This window comes from Bufo bufo, chromosome 2 (assembly GCF_905171765.1).
Source record: "Bufo bufo chromosome 2, aBufBuf1.1, whole genome shotgun sequence".
NCBI lineage: Eukaryota > Metazoa > Chordata > Amphibia > Anura > Bufonidae > Bufo > Bufo bufo.
In genome coordinates, this window is record NC_053390.1 from 717,324,056 (window position 1) to 717,348,486 (window position 24,431).

Here is a 24,431-nt window from a genome sequence, read left to right on the forward strand (position 1 = left end):
AAAGGACCTTAACATGTATAGCTTGGAAGAAAGACGAGACAGAGGCGATATGATAGAAACTTTTAAATACATAAAGGGAATCATCAAGGTAAAAGAGAAGAGAATATTTAAAAGAAGAAAAACTGCTACAAGAGGACATAGTTTTTAATTAGAGGGGCAAAGGTTTAAAAGTAATATCAGGAAGTATTACTTTACTGAGAGAGTAGTGGATGCATGGAGTAGCCTTCCTGCAGAAGTGGTAGCTGCAAATACAGTGAAGGAGTTTAAGCATGCATGGGATAGGCATAAGGCCATCCTTCATATAAGATAGGGCCAGGGGCTATCCATAGTATTCAGTATATTGGGCAGACTAGATGGGCCAAATGGCTCTTATCTGCCGACACATTCTATGTTTCTATATGTGCAATTTTTTTGGTAAATAAATTCCATTAATCCATTCACAATGTCATGCTCTTCCAGAGGTTTTTGTAAGATTATTGGGCAGTTTCTCTGCCTACAAGATATTATCACAGATGCTTGGTTTACTTTTGCAGTTCTCAAAACTGAATTTGACTCAGCAGAGATCACATGCCTCTTCTTCACAGCAAAAATGTTATAACATGAACAGAGTTGAGAAAAAGACCTTAATCCTAACTTCTACAAACCTATGAATGCAGAATCAACCTAATCAAACTAATATGAAAAGTTGTTATTCTAAAAATCTTCATCTACTTATTATAAGTTATACCAGCAAGAATTAGTCTTTTTGTAGAAAACTATGATTTAAATCAAGCCTTACTGACTAGTGATTTAAATCATTTTGATTTAAATCAAATCCACCCTGGCTACTTTCATATATGCATTTTGGCATTCCAGTTTTCAGATCTGGCAGAGGATCTCAAAACCAGACCAAAAGGGTTCCATTTTGTCCCCATGCATTCTGAATGGAAAGAGATTCATTCAGGAGGCATCAGGATGTCTTCCCTTCCAGCAGCATTCCGTTTTGTGACCGGACACAAAACCGCTGCAATCTGCGGTTTTGTGTCCGGTCATAAAAGCGGGAAAAAAACAGATTTGTCACTAAAAATAAATATAAGTCAATGGTGACGGATCCTAAAAAAACGTCACCCACTGACTTTCACCCAGTGACGGATCCGGTTTGTTCCGTTTCGATTTAACACAACCGCTTCCTAACAGAACGGATGCATTCTGATGTGTAAAATCAAAATGGAAGCATTTTGGTCAGGTTTAGGGATCCTCTGCCAGATCTCAAAACCTGAAACCAAAACGCATATGTGAAAGTAGCCTTACCAAGGTAATGAACGGGTCAGTCATTACCCCTATCGTCCGGAAGGGGGGAGCGTGCAGCAGCCAGCCCGGCTCCTTTCTAGCGCTACATGCTGTTGTGCCATTTACAGATAACACCGACAAGGGACTAGGGTACAAGTTAAAGGAAAATTTGAAACATAAAGAGAAACTTGCCATCAAAACCTTAATGAGGAATAAGGAAATTGTTATAAAAAGTGCAGACAAGGGAGGGGGGATCGTGATTCTAGATACAGAATACTACATTGCGGAATCCATGAGGATTCTTTCGGATAAAAACTTTTACAAGCACCTGTCAGAGGACCCTACCCGAGGTTTCAAAAAATCACTCTATGATCTAGTTCTAATAGGATACGAAGGGGGACTAATTGATAAGAAATTGAAAAACTTCCTCCAAACAGCACACCCCTCAACTCCACGCTTCTATTTTCTGCCAAAGATACATAAATCCCTAACCAACCCCCCAGGTAGGCCAATCATATCAGGGGTTGGGGGCCTTACAGCAAACCTATCGGCATATGTGGACAATTATCTGCAGAAATATGTCACTAAGCTGCCTTCTTATATTAGGGACACAGCCCACTTGATTACCTCACTTGAAAGCTTGTGTTGGGAAAATGACTTTATTTGGGTTACATTGGACGTGTCAGCCCTCTACACCAATATTAAACATGAACTAGGTATCGCTGCTACAATTCACACGTTATCCCAGGATACCCAGATGCCAGATAATCAGAGGGATTTTATCGGTAGGGCCATGGAATTTATTTTAAAATACAATTACTTCACTTTTAATAACAATTTTTATCTGCAAACCCAAGGTACGGCAATGGGCACTAAATTTGCCCTGTCTTACGCTAATTTATTTATGGGTAAGTTTGAAGAGAAATTTGGTCTTTTATCCCACCCGAATATAAAATTTTACCGTAGATTTATAGATGATATTATTTTTATTTGGCAGGGTGATAGTTTGGAACTATGTAATTTTATTGAAAAACTCAACCTAAATGATTGGAATCTGTCCTTTACTTTGGAGTATAATACTACATCGATCATCTTTTTGGATCTTAAACTCACCATAGAAGATAAGAAAATTGTCACACAAACTCATTTTAAGGCGGTTGACGCTAACAGTTATTTAGAATACTCAAGCTGTCACCATACAAAGTGGATTAGAAACATCCCATTCAGCCAACTGAAAAGGATAAGGAGAAATTGCTCTGATGATAATACGGTGAAGAGTCAAATAGGGTTTCTCAAGAAGAGATTTAGGGACAAAGGTTACCCGAAAAAACTATTAGAAAATTCCATAAAAAGAATCTCGAAAACCACCCAACAAGAGAGTCTACAACCAAAGGCAGACAAGTCTGTACTTGGGAAACAGGACCCTGGCTCTATCCGCCGTCTAAACCTGGTCACCAGATATAGTTCCCAACATAACTTGATCCGAGAAATTTTAAGAAAAAATTGGTCAATATTACTAAAAGACCCACTCTTGAACAAAGGCATTGCCCCTACACCCATCCTTACATTCCGTAGAGCCAAAACCTTGAAAAATCTATTAGCCCCCTCCTGCCCGAAATTAGACCACCCCTCAAAAACATCTAAGGGCACACTAGGTGTATTTAAGTGTAAAGGTAGTAGGTGTAAATGTTGCCTCATGATTACACATGATATTCAGAATATAAGAAATCCCTCAAACGGCGAAATTTACACATTTAAACAACATATGGACTGCAGCACGATGAATGTCGTTTACCTTCTGCAATGCTCCTGTTCACTCTATTACGTGGGCCGTACCACACAAACCCTTCGTGAAAGAATGAATGAACACCGTTCCAACATCACGAGAAAAGTGCTCACCCATAGCGTGTCCAGACACTTTGCTAAAGTACACGATAGCAACCCTATAAGCCTACGGGTGACTCCAATCGAACAGGTTACCCACTGTTTCCAGACACTGTGTAAAAAAGAAATGTACTGGATATTTCACCTGAACACTTTAACACCATTCGGTCTCAATGAGTGCCTTGAATATGTCAATTTTTAATTTTTAATAGAATAACGAAATAACATAACATAGTACTAAGGAATCTATCAATACCACTTTGAATAAGCAACTAAAACCCTATGAATCCATTCAGTCATATTATTCTAACACATTATAGGAATATATTGATCTATTATATATATTTTTAGTATAATCTAAACATAATTTAAGTATATTAATAATCCATTGGTTCATTCTAGTGTAATATAATTTTAATTGAAATATATTAACAGTCCTTTTATCTTATTACTGATTATATTTCATCCCTACACCTTTTATTTAGGATTTTATTTTTATATATTTTATCTCTATATATATATTTATATATCTAGATGGACTAATTTATACTAATCCCTACCAACTATAATCATTATATACCATCAGAAAATCGAATCTTTCAGTTTTATATTCTTATTTTTCACTATACATTAGGAGACTTACCCCACCCCCTTTCTAACATAAAATAGAAGGAAACTACCTATATATACAACTATCTTGATATCTGAGGCAAAAGTTCCACACTGGAACACATACGAGAGCCGCGATCCCCATCGGAAGCTGCTGTGCGTTCCACTGTGGAACGCACAGGAAGTGATGCGCGGGACGCTCCCTTGAAAATGCTGTGCGTTCCACTGTGGAACGCACAGGAAGTTGATATGTGGGCCGCTCACCGGAAGTCGCGGTGCGTTCCACACTGGAACGCACGGCAATCCGGCTAGTTTAGGGTATATTATTATAGTTTCACGCCAACATATATGGCGATGAATATGTATTTCACTTATATATCTGGGGCTAGTCAATTGTGACATCCGTTTGCCGACTGTGGCAACTAGCTGGGTTCAAGCTGGGAGGGACTTGAACTTCCGGTTTGGGCCATACTCATCCTGCACGCCATCTCCATGTGCTATTTAAGTATCCATTAAAGGGGAAGCGCACCAAAAAGGAACAAGTCCTTTTTTGAAGCAGTGGAGACCCTTGTGAAAAGACCCCTGAAGGTAAATGATTTTTTAGTGTATTGCATAATGGAACTCAAACCTGTCCTTAATGTTTCATTGAGTAAATACGATGTAGCACTATTTGCAAGTGGAAGATATAACAGTCTGACCCTCTTCTGTATATCACAAGTGTTTTTTCTTTATACATCACAAGGTTTTTTGTTAGAGACATGTGAATGTGTATTTATTTATTATGTCCATATTCTATTCATGACTATGTATTTTTTTATGCTATTTATATATTTATATATTTTTATATATCTTCATACATTTTCCATATACTCTATTGTGTGCACCTCTGTGTATCTAGTTGATTTAACCATATTGTATGTCTGAGAAAACCTTTTTTGTTCTCTTAATACCCCTGAAGAAGGAGGACTATAATACCTCCGAAACGCGTTGGGCTATTTTACTGTAATAAACTACATTGATCAGAAGCCTTGTCGTTGGCTGCCATCAATTGAAATCATTCTACATGAGATCCCGGCTAGGGGGGCAGTTGGCCACAGGTGTCTTGAGCTTTATCCTGTGACTACCCCCCCTGTGAAGTGAGTACTCCAGCTCTCATCATCAGGAATCTCCCCTTTGGAGAGTATTCTACATCTTTCATCACCATATATTATCCTCCGGCTTAAGGGGGTACTAACCACCACATCTAATTTCTCCACATCTATGGGAGTGGCGCCTTTACAGTGTTCCTTCTTTTTTGAATCACGTCCGGTTGGATCCTCAATTGGAACCTCCAGACTAGGTTCACCTGTTATTGGTATGTGCCATTTACACAACAGCATCGGGTAAGCGGCTTTCTACAGTAGGGGGCTCCCGTCTCTACACTCCTACACTTTCTGCTCTCGCTCCCCTAGTATCGCCAACATACTCTGCTCTCTCTCCCCAGAGGGCCAACATACAGAACCAGCTTACAACAATGCCCCTAGAAAAAAGCCAGCATGAAACAGAAGAAAAAGAAGAAAGCGCCACACTGCTTTCATCTAGCTGTACAGTAATAAAAGAAAAGAAAGTGTCTGGTCACGAAGAAATAACTTGTCTCCAAGCTCTAATTTCCATTCATGCTTCTTGATGCATTTCACGTAATTTAACATGTTGTGTACAGAACGCTCTGGCATCAGACAGTAGTAACAAGGCCCCCGTGGCCTTCAGCCTGGCACCTTAGCATTATTTCATTCCTGGAGCTTCCTGCCACCAAAGAAGTGTTTTAAGATTATGCAAAAATGAAAGTGCAGAACACTTCATTTTAATGGAAACCATTTACAAAAAAAGTGGAGTGGACCTTAAATTAATGGATGACTGCAGAATGTCATTCCCATAGTGGCTCTGAAGGCTACGTCTGTTCTAGCAGACCAAGCAGGCTCTTCAAGGTTTCACTACTTTGATGTTATATCCACAATATCGTTCCTTCCGGAAAGCAGCACTTGCTTTATACTGTATGTCCATTACAGTCTCTATTCACACTAGTGTCATGGTTTCTGGAGGCCATAACAATGTGAAAAACCCCTCGTCTACAAAACAGCAAACCTCTATGACTTGCATGGGGCCCATCAGGTTTTCAGTATATTTGATGGTCAGAATATCTTTGCAGACTGGTAAGCTTGAAGCAAATCTTGAGGGTTGTAGGGTTGTACACAGCAAAAACAAAGACTTAAGCTGGCCACAGACATTAGATGTGTATCAGTTGAACCCACTGATCTTGGTGGGACAGGACAACCATCTAAAGTGTATGGGGGCCTCCCAACTTTCCAACACACTGGGATTCAAAACGCCCCAATTTTTTGTTCTCAGGGGATTAAGTTTCTGCCAGAGGATTCTTGCAGTGGCTTACTCCCCTTCCCTCATTGAGAAACATACAAGCTCGGCCTATGGGGACGCAGCAGAGATAGCTGTCAGTTGACTGAGCGGTCAACTTTAACATATTTGTAAAATATCACCCATACATATGGTGGCAGATGAAATATGGACCTTCAGGGGCTCAGTGTGCTGCTGTACAGAAGAAAAAGTGGTATGCCTTAAAGGGATTCTGTCACCACATTTTACCCCCTACAGTAAAACATAGCTACTTGTAGGTCTCCCTGAGCTGTACTAAATGATGCCCTTATTAACTAATAGTCTTGATTTATTTCTTTATAAAATCGATTTTAGTGATATGCTAATGACTTACATAAGGTGGTCACCTTGTGATGTCCTTTCCTAACTTGGTGCCCAGCCGCACCCCTCGGTTCGGTACCGCCTCTAATACACTACACACTGTTGTCTGCGCCCGTGCGGACTACAGGTAATGGCATCGTCAAACGAAGTGCGCATGCCGATGCCATTACCTGTAGTCCGCACGGGCGCAGACTACAGTGTGTAGTGCGCACGCTAGAGTTGTTGCAATACCAAAATTTTTATTCAGTTTCGATACCATAAAAAAGTATTGTGATACTCTATTCCATTCGATACCACGCGAAAAAAAACTAAAAATTGCAAATCGCGCAGATATTTATTTATTGTTTATATATTTTATATGTAAAATTGGGAAAGGGGGTGATTTATACTTAATATTTTGGTATGGTTTTTTAATTTTTTTTTTTTTTTTTACAGTTTATTCTAACTATCCTGGGATCTTCTAATCCCTTGTCCTATTCACCCTAATAGAGCTCTATTAGGGTGAATAGGACCTCACACTGTCCCTGTGCATAGTGCACACAGCAGCAGAGAGATTACCATGGCAGCTAGGGCTTCAGTAGCGTCCTGGCTGCCATGGTAACTGATTGAAGCCCCAGGATTACACTGCTGGGGCTCCAATCAGAAGCTGCCACTGCCACCAATGAGGATGAGGGGAAGGGGACCCTGTGGCCACTGCCACCAATGATTATAATACTGGGGGGGTTGAGGGGTGAGGGGGCACTGCGCCACCAATGATAATTAACCCTTAATACAGGAGGCGTGTACTGGCAGCAGATCAGCGGCAGTTAACCCCTCAGGTGCCACACCTGAGGGGTTAACTGCCGCTGATCACAGCTCCCTGTCAGAGGCAGGGTGCCGGCTATGTGATTCTGCTGCCGGCACCTGCCTCCTGTATTAAAAGTTAAAGACGACCTTATATGGTTCGGACATTGTTAAGCAGCAGGCTACATAGAGCGGCGCCCAGGGATGTCCCAGCACTTACTATTATTCCTGGGCACCGCTCTGTTCGCCCGCTGTGCGCCTGTGCCCCATTACCGTCTCCTGCAGTCCTGCTCAATATGCTAATTACTATCGAAGCAATGGGGAGGAGACAGCAGCTTCTCTAGTGGGCGTTCCTTCTCCCTGCGCTGCGATTGGACAGCGCTACAGCCAGGGGAGAAGGAACGCCCACTAGAGAAGCTGCTGTCTCCTCCCATTGCTCTGATAGTAATTAGCATATGGAGCAGGAGACAGTAATGGGTCACAGCGGGCGAACGGAGCGGTACCCAGGAATAATAGTAAGTGCTGGGACATCCCTGGGTGCTGCTCTGTAGCCTAATACTTAAAGTCCAGACCCATGAAAAGTCCTATCATTGGTGGCGCAGCGCATCCTCCCCTCCTCCGCCCCTCTCTCCGTTCATTGGTGGCAGCGGCAGCAGCAGCACAGGGGGGAGGGAGAGACTGCTTCCTTCTCCCTTGTGCTGCTGAGGGAACATGAGCGCGCTGAGAGCAGCGCGCTCATGTTCTGTGATACTAGACTGCGCAGAAGCGCAGGCCAGTATCGAAGAAATGGAAATCCCGGACAAAAGTATCGATTGGGTATTGAAATTTCGATAGCCGCAACAACCCTAGCGCACGCGCAGGATTTCAAACAGGCTCAGGGATTACGTCAGCGCGCCGGCTCTTGAATATATTATATTAGAGGCGGCGCTGGACTCAGGAAGGCGGCGCTGGGCACACTGCTCGTTTCCATAGTTACAGACCACCCTGCAATCCATCAGTGTTGGTCGTGCTTGCACAATATAGGAAAAAGCACTAGACTATGTGCGCTCCCATGGTCCTGGCCACCAGAGAGGCCGATTCATTTTCCTATATTGTGCAAGCACGACCACCACTGATGGATTGCAGGGTGGTCTGTAACCATGAAAATGAGCAGTGTATAATGTGATGGAAAAATTAATCCAGCCAGCAAAGGAAGCAATATGGATAATAACATTAGTAAGTGGCTTGTATTAACTTTCTCTACATGATAAATGCAACTTACTGGAGTGAGAAAACCCCTTTAACACCTTCAAGACCAAGCCACTTTTCACCATAAGGACCAAGCCACATTTTGCAAATCTGACATGTTTCACTTTATGTGTTAATAACTCTGGAATGCTTTTACTTATATAAGCGATTCTGATATTGTTTTCTTATGACATATTGTACTTCCTGTTAGTGGTAAATTTGAGTCCATATATTTCACCTTTATTTATAAAAAAAAATTCAAATATTTACAGAAAATTTGTAAAAATTCACAATTTTTTAAATTTTAATGTCTCTGCTTTTAAAGCATAAAATAGTTCTTCTTGTACATTTCCCAGATATCTACTTCATCTTGGCATCCTTTTGTAAACGTCATTTTATTTTTTTAGGACGTTAGAAGGCTTAGAACTTAATATTTTTAAGAAAATTTCCAAAACCCACTTTTTTAAGGACCAGTTCAGTTATGAATTGACTTTGTGGGGCTTATATAGTAGAAACCACCCATAAATTACCCCATTTTAGAAACTACACGCTTCAAGTTATTCAAAACTGATTTTACAAAATTTGTTAACCCTTTAGGTGTTCCACAAGAATGAAAGGAAAATGGAGGTGAAATTTCAAAATTTCCCTTTTTTTTGCAGATTTTCCATTTTAATCTATTTTTCCCTGTAACACAGCAAGGTTTAACAGCCAAAGAAAACTAAATATTTATTACCATGATTCCATATGTTGTCGTAAACTGCTATATCGGTACACGGCAGGGCGCAGAGGGAAAGGAGCGCCATATTGGTTTTAGAGGGCAGATTTCACTAGGATAATTTCAAGTTGCCATGTCACATTTGAAGACCCCCTTATGCACCCCTAGAGTAGAAACTCACAAAAAGTGACCCCATTTTGTAAACTACGGGATGAGGTGACAGTTTTATTGGCACTATTTTGGGGTACATATGATTTTTGATTGCTCGATAATACGCTTTTGTGAGGCAAGGTAAACAAAAAAATGGCTGCTGAGGCATTTCTATTTATTGTTTTTTACGGAGTTCTCCTGACAGGATAGATCATGTGTTGCTTTTATAGAGCAGGTTGATACGGACGGGACAATACCAAATATGTGTATTTTTTTTGTTTCAGTTTTACATAATAAAGCATTATTGAAAACAAAAATAATGTTTTTGTGTCTTCGTTTTCTGAAAGCTACATTTCTTTTATTTTTCCCAATCGTCTTGGCTATTTTGGCACAGTTTTTTTTTTTTTTAACAGCGTTCAACTGAGGGGGTAGATCATGTGATATTTTTATAGAGCAGGTTTTTACGGACGCGGCAATACCTAATATGTCAACTTTTTTATGTATTTCAGTTTTACACAATAAAAGCATTTTTGAAATGCTGAAGGGCATTTTTTTTGGGGGGGGGGGGCGATTGTCTTATGTAGGGGCTAATATTTTGCAGGAAAAGATGATGGTTTGATTGGTACTATGTTGTATATGACTTTTTTTCGCTTGGTATTACACTTTTTGTGATGAAAGGTGACAAAAAACTGAATTTTTTGCACAGTTTTTATTTTTATTTTTTTATAGTGTTCACCTTAGGGGTAAGTCATTGAATATATTTATAGACTAAGTCATTACGGACGTGGATATACCGAATATGTCTACGTTTTTTAAATGTATTTCAGTTTTACACTATAAAAGCATTTTTTAAGAAAAAATAAAATCATGTTTTAGTGTCTCCATTTTCTGAAAGAAATATATTTTTTTATCGTTTGGGCGTTTGTCCTATGTAGGGGCTAATTTTTTGCGGGAAGAGATGACGGTTTGATTGGTACTATATTGGGGTACATATGTCTTATGGGGTACATATGTTTGATCGCTTGGAATTATAATTTTTGTGATGTATGGTGACAAAAAAATTGCATTTTTGGTACAGTTTTTATTTTTATATGGTGTTCACCTGAGGGGTTAGGCCATGTGATATTTTTATAGAGCTGCTTGTTATGGACATGGCAATACCTAATATGTATACTTTTTTTTAAATTTATTTCTGTTTTACACTATAAAAGCATTTTTGAAGGAAAAAAAATCATGTTTTAGGGTCTCCATATTCTGAAAGCCATATTTTTTTTATTTTTTGGACGATTGTCTTAGGTAGGGTCTAATTTTTTTAGACTTTTTGAGATGTAGGTGACAGAAAATTATTTTCCAGAGCCCGTGACAGCACCACGAAAGAGAGGATCCGCCCCCACAGACAGGAAACCTGCAGAATAAAAGGGCAGACACTCTTGTCCCAATTCAGTGTGATATCCAAGCATCGAAGGAAGTCCGCCAACATAATGTTAGATAATCAATAATAATTTTCGCTTAATATATATATTATTTTTTGCTACACCCCTGTGAGTATAAGAGAACCAAAAAAATACAGCAGAGAGAGAAATATAATGGTGCTGTCATGGGCTCTGGAAAATAAAATTACCGGTAAATAATCATTATTTTTCTCTTCGCCCATGACAGCACCATGAGAGATTTACTAGAGGAAAAATCAGGATGGGTGAGTAGAAAGAAGCACCTTTTCCCCAAAGGAAGACCCCGAAGGGGAGGAGTTCAAATCAAGCCGATAGTGTTTAAAAAAGGTTAAAGGAGAAGACCAGGTAGCTGCTCTGCAAATATCCTGTATGGGAACAGAGGATCTTTCTGCCCAGAAGGTAGCAACTGCCCTGGTAGAATGTGCCTTAAGACCCACAGGAGACAACCCAGATGCAAGATAAGACAAAGATATGGCAGAAACATTCCACCTGGCAATAGAACTTTTGGTGGCCGCCTTAGGCTACTTTCACACCTGCGTTTAGGTGCGGATCCGTCTGGTATCTGCACAGACGGATCCGCACCTATAATGCAAACGCTTGTATCCGTTCAGAACGGATCCGTTTGCATTACCATGAACCATTTTGTTCATGATAATGCAAACGGATCAGTTTCGACTTACATTGAAAGTCAATGGGAGGCGGATCTGTTTTCAATTGCACCTTATTGTGTCAGTAAAAACGGATCCGTCCCCATTGACTTACATTGTAAGTCAGGACGGATCCGTTTGGCTCAGTTTCGTCAGACGGACATCAAAACGCTGAAGGCAGCGTTTTGGTGTCCGCCTCCAGAGCGGAATGGAGGCTGAACGGAGGCAAACTGATGCATTCTGAACGGATCCTTATCCATTCAGAATGCATTGGGGCTAAACTGATCCGTTTGGGGCCGCTTGTGAGAGCCTTGAAACGGATCTCACAGGCGGACCCAGAAACGGCAGTGTAAAAGTAGCCTTACCCACCCCTTGAAAGAGTACAAAGAGTGAAGAAGATTTGCGCCAGTCTTTAGTGCGAGATAGATAATTAATCAAGGCCCTTCTAACGTCTAGGCAGTGATGGGATCTTTTTTTTCCTGACCCAGGGTTTTTAAACAAGGTAGGAAGAACAATTTACTGGGACCTATGAAATTTGGAAATGACTTTTGGGAGAAAAGCTGGGTCTGGACGTATCAAAACTTTATCTTCCAAAATAGTGGTACCGCGTTTCCCCGAAAATAAGACATCCCCCGAAAATAAGACCTACTTCCAGTTTTGCCTCTCGCTGTAATATAAGGCATCCCCCGAAAATAAGACCTCCCCGATAATAAGGCCTCCCCGATAATAAGGCCCCCCCGGAATATAAGGCCCCCGAAGCTACTGTAAGGCATCGGACTCCTCTGGACCGTAGCGGCGGGCGCCGCCACGCAGCTCACTAATTTGTCACAGCGCAGCCAGAGCTGTTCAGGCAGTGCAAGGGCTCTTTAAATCAGAGAGCCCGTGCCGCCGCCAGGACAAGCTGCCGCCTGCTGCATGCTCTGCCCTGACGAAGTCTGGCTGACTCACAATTAGGCAGTGAGTGAGTCGCGCAGGGCAGAAGTCGGGCACATTGTGTGGAATCTGGCCGGCATGGACAAACAGGGGTGACTGAGGTGGGAGGGGGGGGGGGGGGGAATCTCTGATAAAGTGGTGGGAGATGTCTGGTGAAGGTGGGGGGGGGAGAGACTAAATAATCCACTGTCTGCTGGCACAGGGGAGGGGGATCACTTAAAATGACACAGGGGAATCAGAGGGGGGAATCAAAATGACATAGGAGGGTCAGAAGGGGGTACTAAAATTGTAATCCCCCCCCTCTGATTCTCCTGTGCCATTTTGATTCCCCCCTCTGATCCCCCTGTGTCATGGAAAAATAAGACATCCCTGAAAATAAGACCTAGCGCATCTTTGGGAGCAAACATTAATATAAGACACTGTCTTATTTTCGGGGATAAAGAACAGAGAAAAAAAGGGAAGTTAATTCAGACCCGTAGGGATCACGACGTATCCCAAAGGAATGAAAAATCCGGGCGCCGACATGGGTGGTAGAAATAAGGAGAAAGAAAGTAGGAGGAAGAGGGAGTGGAAGGCAGCTCCAGAAAGTGTTTGTGGTTACAGACACTTAATAAGATAGTATATGCGTTTGCAGGGTGATATATCTACCGTGTTGAACAGAGTCAAACACTTGCAGTATAGACCCCAAGGACAAAATGAGGGAAAACGAGCGCCAAACCCTGTGTCAAAGTACAGATGAAAAATAAAAAATGAAATAGGAGTGGAAAGCACCGCTTGCAGTAATAACTACTATGTTGCACAAAATATATCATAGAGCAATAGCGTGGAGTAAGAATAATGGGTACTCCGGATAGAAGACCCTGAGTACACACGGCTAATAGAGAAGGAACCGACTAAAACCATGTAGGCATAATAAAAATGATATAAATAGTATAGTAAAAAATGTGTAAACAATGTGGAGTGCCCCTTATGGCAGTTTCACACAAATAAATAAATAAATAAAACTCACTTCACTGGGGGGTAGTCATCAGGATAAGCATAATACACCTGTGACTTGAACCCCCCCGGCCAGGATCGCATGTAGAGTCGTAGTGATGGAAGGCAGCAGAAATCCAGTGCTTCTGATCAATCACCTTTAATATGCATATGTGGCTCGACGCGTTTCGGGGACAACAATTCATCTAATCATGAACTACAGAATATAAATGGGCAAACTATATTATATTATATTGTATTTAATCATGAACTACATAGTATGAGTGAACTTTCATATATACAGATTTTGTATGTATGCGTTTATGTATGTACTTATTTATGTATGTGTATGTATGTGTATATGTATGTAAATGTGTGTATGTATATGTATATATATATATTTTTTTTTTTTTTTTTTACTTTATTTTTATTTGTATATGTTATTAAGCTTACTAATTTTATACTTATTAACTAATTAATTTTTTTCATTATCCATCAATATTTTATTATTTTTTCATTTTATCATTTTTCTATCATTTCATTTACTATTTATCAATTAATTATTCATTACTAATAGTACTATTATTATTATTGTTTCCACTTATAGTTTATTTTGTATTTTCCATGAATATATATATATATATATATATATATATACATATATGTATATATTTTTTTATAGAAAGAGTCTTTTATACCTACTTTTTTTTTTATATATATGCATGCTTCTATGCCCATTGTATACCATATTATTATATCTGTGCATGACTGGCATTCTAATACGCCACTTTCTTCCTTTTTGGCATCAATTGCTAAACATCACGGGTCTTTTTTGACCCGCAATGTGCGTTCCGCCGGAGCCTTGACGTCACGGACCGGAAACCCTGGCTCCTGTCTCTGTTGGAGCGCATGAGGTGCGTTCCACAGAGCGGAAGTCGGGTACACTTCCGGTCCGGAGCGTCCTGTCCCGACTCAACAACTCACAGGACCTTTGAATATTCCGGCAAGTAATCCCCACGATTAGATAGAAGAACTTGTAGTATTTGTAGATGTTGTCATCGGACCCCTGGCTCTGGTCTCTGGGGTGGGGCTAAGGGGTGGGCGGGGCTTATGTTTTTTTGTGGGTTTTTTTCTGTTACGGCGCTCACCACATAGGACATTTTTTAAATATTTTAATAGTTTGGACTTTTCAGACGTGGCGATATGTAATATGTCTATTTATTTATTGTTTATATATTTTATATGTAAAATTGGGAAAAGGGATGATTTATACTTAATTATTTTTAGTTTTTTATTTAATAATTTCCCCCTTTAGGGGCTGAAACCTGGGATCTTTTCATCCCTTGTCCTATTCACCGTAATAGAGCTCTATTAGGGTAAATAGGACTTTACACTGTCCCTGCTGCCCTGTGCATAGTACACACAGCAGCAGGGAGATTACCATGGCAGCCAGAGCTTAAGTAGCATCCTGGCTGCCATGGTAACCAATCGGCGTCCCAGGATTACACTGCTGGGGCTCCGATCAGAAGCTGCCACTGCCACCAATGAGGAGTAGAGGAGAGGGGACCCTGTGGCCACTGCCACCAATGATTTTAATACTGAGGGGGCGCACTGCGCCACACATGTTTTTAATACTGGGCAGGGGGGTACACTGCGCCACCAATGATAATTACCTTTAATACAGATACAGGAGGCGGGTGCGGCAGAATCACATAGCCGGCACCCGACCTCTGACAGGGAGCTGCGATCAGCGGCAGTTAACCCCTCAGGTGCCGAACCCAACACCTGGATCTGTAAGAGGACCTTTCATGGGTCCATACTTTATTAACTAAGTAGCAGGACATGTAGAGCGGCGCCCAGGGATCTCCCTGCACTTACTATTATATCTGGGTGCCGCTCGGTTCGCCTGCTGTGGCCCTGGTTACATTCTCCCTAACTGTATGCTAAGTAATAGCATCGGAACACAAGGAAGGAGACATCAGCTTTTCTCCCTGGGCGTTCCTTTTCCCTGGATGTAGCGATGTCCAATTGCAGCGCAGAACGTCACAGCCATGGAGAAGGTGAGTTTTTTTTTCTCCCTAGCTGTGACGCTCTGCGCAGTGATTGGACAGCGCTACAGCCATGGAGAAGGAACAGCCAGGGAGAGAAGCTGATGTCTCCTCCCTGGTGTTCCGATAGTAGTAATTAGCATACAGCGCAGGAGATGGTAACGGGGGCCACAGCGGGTGAACAGAGCGGCGCCCAGGAATAACAGTAAGTGCAGGGGGATCCCTGGACGCAGCTCTACATGTCCTGCTACTTAGTTAATAAAGTCCGGACCCATGAAAGGTCCTCTAGTTAATTATCATTGGTGGCACAATGGCCACAGTCCCTCCCCTCCTTCGCCCCCACTCTCTCTTCATTGGTGGCAGTGGCTGGCCGGCATCACAGTTGGAAGGAACGCTCTCCTTCCTTCCCGCTGTACGGCCGCCCGCTATGTGTGATGTGCGCGTCGGACACGCATGCGCCTGGCGTCTCCACTCCTCTGTATTGCCACGCCCTGGCAAACAATCATCCAGGGCTCGGCGGTTGGGGACCACTGTATTAGAAGACATAACTTCAAGGTGAGACATTTAATAGAACTAGTCTCCAAGGGTTCAAACGGAAGTTGAGTTAGTGCCTGTAAAACTAGGTTTAAATCCCAAAGAAGAGGTCTAGTGGTAGTTGTTGGGGTGGATCTGGCCACTGATCTAAAGAACCTCGACACCCAAGGGTACCCTGCAATGTCCTGATAAAACAAAGCTGACAGAGCTAAAACGTGTACTTTTAAGGTACTACCTGATAGTCCTAGATCTAGTCCCTTCTGAAGGAACTCTAGAATTAGATGAATGGGAGCAGAAGAGGGGATGTCATTAATTTGGATATGAGCAAAGTACAAGAATTTTTGCCAAACTCTAACATAAATAGCCACTGTTACTTTTTTCTTACTCTTAATAAGGGTAGAGATTAGAGCATCAGAGAATCCCTTCCTACCTAGCAAGTACCTTTCAAGTTCCAGGCCGTTAGGTGGAGATTTTTTATGCCAGGGTGAAAAACTGGACCTTAGCTCAATAAGCTCCAGATTTCTGGAAGAACCCAAGGGTCAGAGACCGACATGATCCAGAGCCACGTGAACCAAGACCTTCTCGGCCAAAGCGGGGCAATGAGGATAACCCTCGCCCCATCTTCTCTGACTCTGGGGCCACACATAGTTTACTTTTTGATGGAAAGTCGCCAACCCAGTTTTTTAGCCAGAGCGTTCTACGGGCAGAGTTAGACAAAGCAGAAGATCTTGCCGTCAGTCTAACAGAATCAGCTGAGGCGTCCGCCAAGAAGTCAGCTGCTTTTTTATAGTTGCCAATGATGCTAAGATCTCTTCCCTGGGACATCTATTTTTTATCGATACAGGACTGACACATCTTCTCCCATTCAGATGACAACCCAGTTTTACAAATAACACATTCTTTATTCTTCCTTTTAGTCACCACCTTCCTAGGTTTAGTCTGCAACACATTAGTATAAGTGTATCAGCAGAGAGAAGCACAACATTCCGCCCCGAGTACTCACCCCTCTAAGGTACCAAGGCTGGAGGGACTGCAGACTCCTCAATGTGTTTGTCCTCCTCCATGTAAATCCTGTTGCTGGTCACCAGAGTGCTGCTTAGGACACCTGCTTTCAGCTCCACGCGCGCCCTTCTCATAGGCGCTCCACGATTAGGTCACGTCCAACACCGCGCGCCGAACCACGTGATACATCTTGCTCTCCCCGGCCTAATTCATTGCCAGAAGCTCCTGCTCCCCTGAGGTCCGGAAGTCCGTGCCTCTAGCGCATCAGCAATGCCGCCAGCCAATCCATGCTCCAGCACATAAAGCACTCCCTCAGGAATTTTGCTGTGCCTCTGCGCGTCCCTTTTAGCACACCAACTGATGCCGTATTATATTCCTGGGGACCGCAGGTATGCTGAGGGTCCAATCCAGCCTACTATAGGGGTCAGCGTAGAAGCACCACCAGAGGGAGGGACCTGAAAGAAAGACTGCAGGCTTCCCCGGAGACAGGACACCACACTGAATTGGGAGGAGAGTGTCCGCCCTTTTATTCTGCAGGCTTCCTGTCTGTGGGGGCGGATCCTCTCTCTCTCGTGGTGCTGTCATGGGCGAAGGGAAAAAATTGCATTTTTGGAACAGTTTTTTTATTTATTTATTTTTTACAACGTTCACCTGAGGGGATAGATCATGTGATAGTTTTATAGAGCAGATAATTACGAACGCTTGATACCTAATATGTCTCCTTTTTTACATTTATTTCAGTTTTACACAATAAAAGCATTTTTAAAGAAAAATAAATCATGCTTTAGTGTCTTCATTATCTTTTTTATTTTTTTTACGGCGTTCACCTGAGGTGGTAGATAATAAACACTTTTATGGTGAGGGGGCCCTTTTTTTTTTTTTTACTTGAAACTTACATTTTTTTTTATTATAAAAAAAACAACACATTTTTAACTTTTTTTATTTTTATATTTGTCCCACTGTGGGACTTCACCTTTTTAGGGTTTGATCCCTGTTTTAATTCAGTACAATACACAGTGCAGCACAATATACTGCCTCAGCAGAACCAAATACCACAGTGCAGCACAATATACCGCCTCAGCGGAACCAAATACCACAGTCACCCAATTATTACCGGACAGAAATAATCTCGAAAAAAAACGACCCACACAGAGCCATAAATGTCGCCAAAAAATGAACCATAATCTTCACAAAGTGAATATCGAAAAGCTTTATTAATGATATATAATAAATACATACATGATAATAAAAGGCAGCACAAAGGTGGAACACAAAGATGAGGAACAGGACCCAAGGAGGGGCCGAGAGGTCAGCACACCAGAGGACAGGGAAAAGAATGTAAGATAAAAAACACAGTGGCGTGCCTGTACTTGCTCACTAAAATTCATAAAAACGGGACATGTCCTCCTGGACGTCCCATTGTATCCGGGAAGGGGAATTTGTGCAAACCAGCTTGCAAATTCATTGACTTTATATTACAGCCCCTTGTGGAACAACTTCTATTGTTCGTGAAAGATTAGACTGACTTTCTACGCCGTCTTAACGATCTGCACCTTGAATCGGATATGTGGATCTCCTCGTGCGATGTTGAATCGCTGTACACCAGCATTCGCCACAAGGATGGCTTGGAGGCGGTCCGGTTCTTTTTATCCATGACCAACATTGAGGACGATTTAGGTGAGTTTATTGTGGAACTCTTGGAGTTCGTTCTAACCCGCAACTTTTTCCTCTTCGGGGACGCGTTTTACCTACAGCTCCAGGGAACAGCCATGCGGGCGGCCTGTGCGCCGTCCTACGCCAACCTGTTCCCTGGGGCTGTGGGAGAGGGAGGTGTTCCTCGTGGAGGTATTTGGTGACATTGGTGGGGTCCAGATGTGGGCCCGCTACATTGACGATATTTTCGTCGTGTGGCAGGGCCCACAGTCTGGATTCACCGAGCTGGTGGGACTACTAAACCGCAATAATCGGAATATCACATTGACGTCTAGGATTGATAAAACGCATCTTGATTTTCTTGATGTACAGATTTGGGTAGAGGAGTCTGGGAAGATATCTACCGACTTGTTCCGCAAGGCAACATCTACCAATTCAGTCCTACATGTGCACTCTTGTCACCCACACAACCTTATCCGTAGCTTTCCATATGGTCAGTTCCTGAGGGCCAGGAGAATCTGTTCAACGGATGAGGCATTTAACAGACAATCACGGGACCTGCACCAAAGGTTTTCTGATCGTGGATATTCAGAGGCGAACATTGTACAATGTCATCAGAAGGCTAAACAAGCACAAAGAGATCCACTATTGGTATACAATCGCAAACGACATAACCAAGCCGACAAGGTACGGTTTATTACCTCCTATAACCCACAGTGGAAATCAATTCGGAATACATTAGCAAAATATTTTACAACTAGACCCTACCCTGGCAAAAATACTACCTACTTGTCCGTCCATCACGTACAGACGCACTAAAAATCTAAAAGCTCTTTTAGGGGACAGTTATCAACCAGGCCATCAGATAAAGCTGAACCCTGATTCAAAAGGTCCCAAATGGGGGTGCTCCCCATGTGGGAAGTGTGTTGCATGCTCCAACATTGATAGGGCCTCCACCTTCGGTAACCCATTCACAAATAGTAAACAGTATACCATCACACATACTATCACCTGTAATACACCGGGTGTGATATATCTGGGGATGTGCCCATGCCAACGTATTTATTCTGACATCTAGAGAACTAAAGAGGAGGACACGCGAACACATTCTGGTTATCGAAGCTGCTAAAGATGAAAATGACATTACCCTGTTAAAAACTATTCCCAAACATTTTTAACTGTTCCACGACTGTGATAGCACCCAATTCAGAATTCGTGGTATTGATAGGGTTTACATTACATTACGTGGTGGTAACTGGAAAAAGACCTTGGCACAAAAAGAAGTGCGTTGGATTCATGAGTAAGATTGTATGACACCCAGGGGATTGAATGAGGATATGTCCTTTGCCCACTTTCTGTAATAGATGATTCCATACAGATTTTGAGTTCTCTTGGGGCACCTCTGCGCATCCTGGGTCCCTTGTTTTTAACTTTATTTTCTTTTATTCCCCCATTCTTAACCTGTTGTGTTTTCTTTATTTATATTTAGTACTACCTATGACACCTGTTGGAGCGGTGGACTATATCAGTGGAAACGCGGTTATATATAACCTTCCTTGGAAAATATTCTGCTTAAACTCGCCCTGGATTCAATAATATCGTGACCCTCTCTGGCTATACGACCATAAAATAACTTTGACAGCTTATGAACTTTTCTGGTGCACATGGTTTTCTGATATGTTTGATCATATGTAATCACCACCTGTCCTCATTTTTCCTTTTCTTGTAAATTTTGTTTTTATTAGCTTTTTTTTTTCTTGTAAATTTTGTTTTTATTAGCTATTTTTCCTTTTCTTATCACTGCACCGTGCACTCTTTTCACCCTCCCTCACTGTTTCTTTTTTCCAATTATAATCATTACCTCTTATGGTTTAAGGTTGTTTTTTTATCATGCACACAACTACTATCTGTCAATGCTTTGTAGCCTTATATATATATATATATAATGTCAAGTCGTCTAACTTTGGTTTTTCGTGATATGGACAATATATAATAGCTCTACATAACTTTAACGGACCGTTTCAGCAGACAAGGGGTTAAAATCCGTTCAGGCGATATGCCCCTTTCTGAGAGACAGGCACAGCTACTGCAGAACACCAACCTCCCGAACTGGATACAAAATAGCACTCCAAACTGGAACCTCACGAATAGCTGCTAGCAGACGAACAGGGATCAGCTTACACTTCTGGCAATCGGTCCTCTAACAGCATACAGTGAATCCCCCCAATAACGAGACAAGGCTCCGTGTTGAGGGTCAAGCAGTGGTCTGACTGTACTTCATGTACAGCCTCTTTTATTCATAAACCACAAACATAGTACTGCCCACAGGGGTTTGAAATACAACCAATCAGTAATTTACAACACATACAATGTAACTACAGCAACCAATCGTTCACGCCCCCAGAGGACCAGAATGAAAACTGTGACATAGGACAACATATTCCCACAATGCATCATGGTTCCCTCCTCTCTGTCCCGGAGACAACCGAGGCGTAATCCAATTATCTCTCAAGACAAAGAGAAGTCACCAATACACATGCGCAGACAACAGGACAGACATCACCCTTTAAACACACAATGGGACAATGGCACAATAGAAACACACCCAGCATTTTCCTCCAAAGCTGACAAGTTACACTTATTATAAATTGTTACAACTTTGTGAGTTTACATTGGCCATACATATATCTAACATCAATTTAAACAGTATAACTTTGGGACAAACCTATCCAAAATTCACTTGAATAGGTTCAGGGGTTTAAAAGTTAGTATATGGCCCATAATCCAGGGGCAAGAGGCCAGCAGCCAGTCCTCTCCAAAACCCAGTGGCGAGGTTGGTTTTGCCCCCCCTTTCCCCCCCCCCCCCCCCAGGGAAGACTAACCAGATACCTGACCTCACGCCGGTCGGTACCTGAGTTAGTCTGGCAGCCCACCCACAACCCAATACTGGACCTGTTGAATTTAGTAGCCTGTCTCTGTCCAGTGAGTCCACAAGGTTATGTTGGAAGCTGGTACTCCCGGTCTCTGTGTTGCTCCCTGGCTTGGAGTGGAGGTTGCTTTGTGGGCAGGGATCAGCGGTACTTTGCCCTGGTGCCAGCGCTACCACGGAAGAAGCCTGGTTGGAGCCTGGTTGTTGGAGGGGGAGACCGACTGTCTCTACCCCCTGTGCTGTAAGCGCAGAGACCACGGTCCCATCTGCACTGTTGTGGGGCTTACTGTCTCCCCCTGGTGCGTTAAGCTGCCGCTGGGGAGAGGGGGTAACGAGCTCCTCTCCCATACATACTTCCAGCCGCTGGGGAGGGCGACCGACCGTCTCCGCTCCCAATACAGTGTCCTGCTGCTGGGGAAAGGAGACTGGGCTCTCTATTCCCTGCTGGACACTCTGCCGCTGGGGGACAGGACCGACTGTCTCTGCCCCCTGTAACTCCGCCTGCCGCTGGGGAATGGAGACTGGGCTCCCAATTCCCAAAAAATCATGCTGCTGCTGGGGGGCAGGAACAACTACCTCTGCCCCCTGTAACTCAGCCTGCCGCTGGGGAGGGAGGACGCTGCTCTCCTCTCCCTGCATTTCACACTGCCTTCCCGGCATATCACTCTGCTGCTGGGGGGCAGGAACAACTACCTCTGCCCCCTGTAACTCAGCCTGCCGCTGGGGAGGGAGGACGCTGCTCTCCTCTCCCTGCACTTCACACTGCCGCTGGGGAATGGAGACTGGGCTCCCAATTCCCTGCAGGACAGGCGGAGAGACCTCGGTCCCATCTCTACCGGCCACCTGGGGTCCTTCCCAGTAACACTCTACAATATCTGCCCAGCTGAATGGGTCTGGATCTGGGTCTGTCACCTTACCGTCCTGCTGAGCCTTCTCAATGGAGTGGAAGAGATCTCGGTAGTCCTGCTCCAGTTCCCACTCCAGGGTTGCTAGGTGAGCCAGGTCTTGCTCTACCTCATGGGGGTCATCCCACTCATGCCTAGCCTCCCTCTCATAAAAAATGTCCTGAAGTCTGGACTGTGCAGGGCTCCCGAAGTCAGGCTCTGCAAAGGACTCCCATAACAAGCCAGGACCATAAAACTCCTCTCCCTCTGGCTTGTCATGTTCGGCTGTCCAGGGTATATACTGTGCCATATACCACCAAAGCGCCTGGTAGGCATCCTCCAGCCATAGCTCCTGCCATACCCGGTGCTCTAGTTCCTTCACCCATTCCTCCAGGGGCTGCTCTCCCAGGAAGGGCATCCGCAGGGCCACTTGTTTCTGCAACCGCTGCTCTTCACTGGGGAGACTCTCACCCCGCTGGTATTGTAGATTATCCAGGGCCTGGTACCAGATGCCTTTCCTTAATGCATCCCGGCCATCCAGGTCCTCCTCCTCGTATAACACTGCTGGTTCCATCCTGCTGCTGTCAGGGACGCTGTACTGGGACATGCGTTGTCCTTAAATTGTAGAATCCACAGAAATGGTGTCTCCTGTAGCTGTCCTTCTGGCTGTAGGAACGATCCCACTGCTTGCCACCAATGTAACGGACCATTTCAGCAGACAAGGGGTTAAAATCCGTTTAGGCGATAAGCCCCTTTCTGAGAGACAGGCACAGCTACTGCAGGATACACCAACTCCCGAACTGGATACAAAGTAGCACTCCAAACTGGAACCTCACGAATAGCTGCTAGCAGACGAACAGGGATCAGCTTACACTTCTGGCAATCGGTCCTCTAACAGCATACAGTAAATCCCCCCAATAACGAGACAAGGCTCCGTGTTGAGGGTCAAGCAGTGGTCTGACTGTACTTCACGTACAGCCTCTTTTATTCATAAACCACAAACATAGTACTGCCCACAGGGGTTTGAAATACAACCAATCAGTAATTTACAACACATACAATGTAACTACAGCAACCAATCGTTCACGCCCCCAGAGGACCAGAATGAAGACTGTGACATAGGACAACATATCCCCACAATGCATCATGGTTCCCTCCTCTCTGTCCCGGAGACAACCGAGGCGTAATCCAATTATCTCTCAAGACAAAGAGAAGTCACCAATACACATGCGCAGACAACAGGACAGACATCACCCTTTAAACACACAATGGGACAATGGCACAATAGAAACACACCCAGCATTTTCCTCCCAAGCTGACAAGTTACACTTATTATAAATTGTTACAACTTTGTGAGTTTACATTGGCCATACATATATCTAACATCAATTTAAACAGTATAACTTTGGGACAAACCTATCCAAAATTCACTTGAATAGGTTCAGGGGTTTAAAAGTTAGTATATGGCCCATAATCCAGGGGCAAGAGACCAGCAGCCAGTCCTCTCCAAAACCCAGTGGCGAGGTTGGTTTTGCCACGATAACTATTACTGCACATTGCACTTTACGCCAATAGGGCGCCTGTTTTGGTGCATTGGCACTTTATTGCTACTGCTCCCTTATATTTATGTTTGCACTGATTGTATAATTGTACCTGTATACAATAAGGTCGCTTTTGATCATGTGATTTGGCACCGCAATCCGGTCATGTGGTTGTCCACATGACCACATTGCCATTCTGTTGTCTGTTGCCTATCAGACCAATCTGTGGAAAATTATGATTTGTATCCATGGTTATGCAGTCCCTTATCCCCTGGCTGGCTATATCTTAGTCCACTTTTATTATATTACACTATACACATTATTTGTGAATGGTCGGAGGGAGATGTGGGATTGTGTTTCCAATGTGTCTGTGGCGTTGTGGTCATGTGCTGCATCACGTGACCGCCTCGCTCCGCCCCTGGTGCTTCGTTTATGTGTTGTCAACTGAT

At 43.2% G+C, this 24,431-nt stretch overlaps 1 protein-coding gene and 1 long non-coding RNA gene across 2 annotated transcripts in view; both read right to left on the minus strand.

Annotated features, from left to right (window-relative positions):
- ZDHHC2 (zinc finger DHHC-type palmitoyltransferase 2) overlaps window positions 1-24,431 on the minus strand; it is a 209,484-nt gene that overhangs the window by 162,616 nt on the left and 22,437 nt on the right. The gene's annotated exons all lie outside the window — the stretch shown is intronic.
- LOC120990180 lies at window positions 20,471-24,385 on the minus strand. The gene is made up of 3 exons (XR_005776380.1): window positions 23,980-24,385; window positions 23,441-23,450; window positions 20,471-20,624 (listed from the first exon to the last, which is right to left on the minus strand). It is a non-coding gene; the product is annotated as an uncharacterized LOC120990180 (long non-coding RNA).